At 29.9% G+C, this 6,074-nt stretch overlaps 1 pseudogene; it reads right to left on the bottom strand.

Moving 5' to 3' along the window:
- Positions 1-1,662: 1,662 nt before the first annotated feature.
- Positions 1,663-4,028, bottom strand: LOC100781953 (zinc finger MYM-type protein 1-like; annotated as a pseudogene).
- Positions 4,029-6,074: the final 2,046 nt, after the last annotated feature.

Below are 6,074 nucleotides of genomic sequence, written 5' to 3'. Positions count from 1 at the left end.
TATTTGTGCATTACACATATTAAAATACTAGTTATAATATAAGTATACTAATAATTTAGCTTAGCAGTTGGATCAACCTTAATTCACTAAGTTTCAAGGCTGAACCTTTCTTTTCCAACCATCCAAATCCTCCTCCGAATTGCATAGTGTTTGTTAACTACTTAACCATTATACTGACATGCAAATGGACAATTTACACTTGTTAAACCGCAGACACGAAGTTGTTGTGATGGTGACCCATAATGTACGAAAAGGAAACATAGCACAGGCTGCTAATTTAATGGAGAAATGGATTCCATACATTCACGCTTCATAAATTTGGATGGTCAAACGAAAATCAAACAATTTATATTTTTAATGTTAAATTTACTGGAATAATATATCAATCGTCTCTTCTTCATCAAATGGTTATAATCGACCGACTATGCGAACGTGTGTTTTTTCTAACTACTGGGAACTCAGATCTAATTTAAAGGTATGTTTAGTAATATATATATATATATATATTTATTTATTTATTTATGAATAATAATTAAATTTGACTTTTAAAAATAAAAATTTAAAAAAATTAACTTTTTTTAGAGTAAAATTATAATAACAATTTCTGAGAATTTTCAGTATTACTCACAACTTTTTTTTTTTTTACTTTTATGGCAATTTTATTCGCATAAGCCACGTACCAGCATAGGAAGAAAAATGCTTCTAATAGAGATGTCCCATGATAAATTGTTGAGAAAAATATAACTTAAGTGTATGTGTTCTTATGTGATTCATGTTTTTGAGATTGTTAAATAAAAAATATCATGGTTACACTAATATTTTTGGGGGTTTTAATATAGGAAAAATGAGTAAGTATGAAGAAGATTTGAGACAGACATAACAGATCTAGTACACTCAATACCTTGTTGAGAAGCTTTAAATTTAAAATTTTAAAGTATTTTGACTTTTTTTTTATTTAGGTCATATCTTGGATTTCATAATGTGATTGGTGTTATCTTAGTGTCTATAATGATTAAACAAAAATTTTACTTTCCGTGAAGAGATTATGATAAGATTTAACATGAATCATAAAAGGTTGAATCACATGCAGATATAAGTCCATCCAATAGTTGGTAAAAATTGTTTGGCAATACATTTTTCTATTTGTAATAGACAAACAACTTTCTTTCTTGTTAATGTCCTATGGATATTCTTTTTTATTCTCCCAAATAATACTTGACCAACTAGGACGGTGGAGTATTTATGAAAGTTACTACAATATTTAAGTTGAGTCTCTGAAAGTGATAAATAAGAATCAATTGTGTCTTTATCTTAATATTCACACAATTATTTATACATACCTTGATGGGTCTTAGACCTATGGGTCTCTTTCCAAGATCTCCTCTTTATGTAATCCAAGTAATCTCTTTTAAACAAGTTGTCAAAGATTGGATGAGGTTTCTCAAACATCTAATCAGATCGAATACTTAGTAGGGATGTTAGGTACCCAACTTGACTGGGTGGTTGATACCCAGAGGCGAATCTAAGACCCTGAGTCAATGGGGGCAATTTACTTTTCAAATAATATAAATTAATAATAATTATCATTATGCATATCAAGATAAAGACATAAGTACCAAAATCATAAAATTTTAATGTATTTATTCAAATAAATTACATACCTTATAGTTGTCCTCTACGTGATTTCATGTTTTGAAATCGTTGAATGATCACTTCATTGCCAATCTTATTGAACACATCTTTCTCAATATAAGTCACTAGACAATCACTCATCCATGCATCTCTCAACCGATTACGCAACCTATTTTTCACAATTTTCATGGCAGAAAAGACTCTTTCCATAGTTGATGTGGCAACAGGCAAAATCATTGCTAAGTTCAAAAGAAGGTAAACTAATGGATAAACAATATGTCTTCCAGTTTCAACCAACTTCTCCGAAAGATTTTTGATTCCTTTCAAAGATGAAAATTCTACATTGCTACGCATATCAATGATATAAGTCTCAAGTTAATTATCAAGCATCACTAAATTAATTGCAGAGAATTCAGATGGATAAAACTTTGCAAATTCAATTAGCCTTGCCTTATCAAAAGTAGAGAATAAATTGGTTGGATTCAAACAATCTATGCAAAGAAGCAACTGAGTATTTGTCTCTGTAAAATGATCATTAAGTTCCTGAAGTTGTATGTCCACAACAGTATAAAATAATCCAACACGATAATAATGCTCAGTTGTGATAGCTTGAGCTTTACCTCTACATCGTGATCTCCCCTTAAAAAAAATATATCTTCCATATTAAGAATGTTAATGAAATGCTTATTACAAAATGAATTTACTTCCTGCAGTAAAGACTCCCATCCATTATCCCTCATAGTTTGCAATCATAGCTTTGTGATGTTAACCAAGTTCATAGCATTGATGATGTCTTGATCTTTCCTTTGCAATGCCTGTGACAATTCATTTGAAATACCCAAGACATTTTTCATCAAATGCAATGTGAATGCAAAATCAAAATCTTCTAGCAAATGTAAAAGACCATTTGCTTCAGCTCTTTGATCTGCATTTGATCCATCTTCTTTTATAATTTCAAGAACATCAACTATAGAAGAATACATCAATATCAAATTGATCAAAGTTGCATAATGTGAACCCCAACGAGTATCAACAGCTCGTTTAAGACTAGTTTCTTGATTCAAACCTTGTCCACTAGGAATTTCTCCTTTTCCCAATGCCTTTCTAACATAATTTATTTGTTTTTCACGAAGCATGTCATGTCGTTTGCAAGATCCCCCAACAACATTTAATAAAGTGGACACCAAATTAAAAAGAGAGGCAACTTGAATGTGATTTTTTGCAACAGCAACTAATGTGAGTTGTAATTGATGAACAAAACAATGTACATAAAAAGCAGATGAATTCTCCTTTAAGATCAAACTTTTGAGACCAGAAAATTCCCCTTGCATGTTGCTAGCACTATCGTAACCTTGTCCACGAATTCTTGATATATTAAGCCCATGTTTACAAAATAATTCATCAATTGCCATTTTCAATGATAAAGCTGTAATATCTTTAACATGAACCATACCAAAAAAACGCTCAACAATACTTCCCTTTTTGTTAACATAACGCAAAGCAATAGCCATTTGCTCCTTGTTTGATATGTCACGTGCTTCATCAACAATGATAGCAAATAATTCATCTCTAAGATCAGTAATAATAGCATTAGTGGTTTCTAATGCAATAGCATTGACAATATCTTTTTGGATTTTTGGAGCAATTAATTGATGATTTTCAGGAGCATTTTCCAAGACATCATGATTTATTGATTCATTGTGTTCAGCAGGAAATCTAAGAAGTTCCAGGAAATTACCTTGGTTAGCAGAATTGGTTGATTCATCATGACCACAGAAAGCTAATCCTTGCTTTAATAGAAAACAAATACAATCAATTGACACTGTCAAACGCCTTCGATACAAGTCACGAACTTGTTCAGATTGCTTAGATATAACAACTTCAATATGTTGATTTTGATTCATTAAATCTTGACACTTCCTCCAAGCAATGTTATGAGCACTATTAGGACCTCCAACATGAGATGAAAGTCTTTCTTTCTTATTCCAATTTGTGAATCCCTCTATCACAAATGTATCACCACCTGATTGCTTTCCAAAATCATGCCTAAAAAGATAACAACACAAGCAAAATGCAACATCTTTTTCTATGCTATACTCCAACCAGTTGCCAAATTCATTAAACCAAGAAGGACAAAATCTTCTTAAAGACTTTCCAATTTTTCTTTGGGAAAAATTATGTAGAGTAGGTTGGCATGGTCCTCTTTGTAAATATGCTCTTCGTATCTTATCTCGATCATTAGGATAATATGCTAAAATTTTAATTCGTTTTCCTAGATCTAATGGAAAGTCTTCCAAATTAATTTCAATTCGTTGTTGTTGGAGACTTGATTCATAAGATTTTGATGAAGATTGTTGCTCATTTGATGGTAATTTCCTCTTCAAAAATCTATTCATGATCTATTTACAATTTAAAAGAAATTAATAATTCTAAATTTAAAATATCCATAAAAATTAAAAATCTATAAATTCATCAAACATAATTAATATATAATTATATTATTTATATATCAAACTTAAGGGGAAAAAAAGAAAAAGATTTGTGAAAAAACACATAACCATGAGAGACATGTTTATAAGTTATAACAGTTATCAGTAATTTTGTACCTAAATCTTTCTTTGCTTGTTGAGTTGTTGTGATTTTCCTTGTTCTTGTAGACTTGTAGAGTTGCAGTCTCATATAACCCTCATCAGCTCATGAGCTCTCTATTTTTCTAACTCCTCTATGCAAACATGTGGGAGAGTTTAAAGTAAAAGCAGAACAACCCACTAGAAAACGTGGAAAGTAGAAGTGAAAAAGACAAATAATTTAAAGTAATGAAAGAGAAACAAGAAACGTGTGGGAGAAGGAATGAAATGATAGAAAAAGACAAAAATTTACTTTGGTTAGATAAAAATAATAATAAAGAAAGAGAAACAAATAAAGTTCACCAATCATCATCACCAACATAGAAGCCATAAATCTCTTTCTTTATTCAATGGGTGCACCTGCCCACCCTGGGATACACGTGGGTCTGCCATTGTTGATACCACAATGGGTGTTAGGTATTCTGCCAAATGGGATACCTGATACCATGGGTGATGACGGTACTCAACTAGGTCTAGTACTTGTTATTATAAATGGTACTAGGTACTCGACCTTGGACTCAATACCTATTGTCTCTTAGGATTAAACCTTATGAAATAATGAAATTATGGTGTTTGTGTATTTGACAGATTTGAATGTTGGAATCTATCATAGAATGTACTCCGGTGTTCCAAAAGGTATTATTGGAGTATAATGGGTATTCGACTAATACCTATAATGGGTATCCATCCAACAATTGGCAAAAATCACCCAACTTTGGCTTCGCTTTAAAATCTAAAAAAAATAAAACTCGAGCATCTTCGTTCAATGCCCCTGTGTGCATATTTGCATCCTCAATAGGTGCAAAAAACAAAAAGACTTTAGGGTAATCTTTGGACTCTTTAATCAACAAAACTGAATGAGACTATTATTAGCTATGAAGGATTTTCATCCCTTTTTTCTCTCGTGTATTTTCTTGTCAATTTATGCTTCTTATTCATGGCTGACTAAATTTCATAGATAGGATTATAGTGTAATTTTACCTTACAAAACCTTAATTCTTAATTTTATTTGAATTCATGGTTTATTCTATTAAATAGATTGTCTTGTTGTTTTGATTCCTGGTAAAAAGTGATCAACCTTAGCATTATGAATCAATTAATTGAACAAAATCCACACTACAAATTGTTGATGAACTTATAAGACAATTAAGTGATCAAACTATTTTTCTAAGCTTTTAATTAGATTTTAATTTTATTAATCATCCGCTTTTGTTCCATGTTTTCTGGGTTGAACTTCTACATATATGAACAAATATGAATTTAATTTAGGAAAAAATATTAATAGTTCATGACCAATAATTATTGATAAAAGTTAGAGGGAAAAAACCAGTATTTAAAGTTAATGTGGGATTATGGCAAAACTTGTTGAGGCATAGGGGTCATGGTCCCCCAAACTTTTTACAAAAATATTTATATTCTTAGTTGATCTTAATAAGAAATTTATAATATATTTAAAGTTATTTATTCTTTTATTATTATTTATTTTTTTATCCATAGAAATAAAATATAATGTGAGGAGTTTTCAATAAAAGAATATAAAAAGTTTAATTATAAATTTTTAGTGTAAAAAAGGTAATTTTTAGTCATTTATTATTATTAAAAGTTTCACAAATTAAAAGAATATAAAAAGTTTAATTATAAATTTTTAGTGTAAAGAAGGTAATTTTTAGTCATTTATTATTATTAAAAGTTTCACAAATTAAGGCAATTTTCTTCTACATTCAGGAAAATTACAATGATAAATTAGCCAATAATTTTTTAAATCACAATAAAAAAGACAATGGTAATCCTCTATGATGCAATTACAACAACCTT

This window comes from Glycine max, chromosome 7, assembly GCF_000004515.6.
Source record: "Glycine max cultivar Williams 82 chromosome 7, Glycine_max_v4.0, whole genome shotgun sequence".
NCBI classification, from domain to species: domain Eukaryota; kingdom Viridiplantae; phylum Streptophyta; class Magnoliopsida; order Fabales; family Fabaceae; genus Glycine; species Glycine max.
This window is presented reverse-complemented; position numbering and strand designations above follow the sequence as displayed.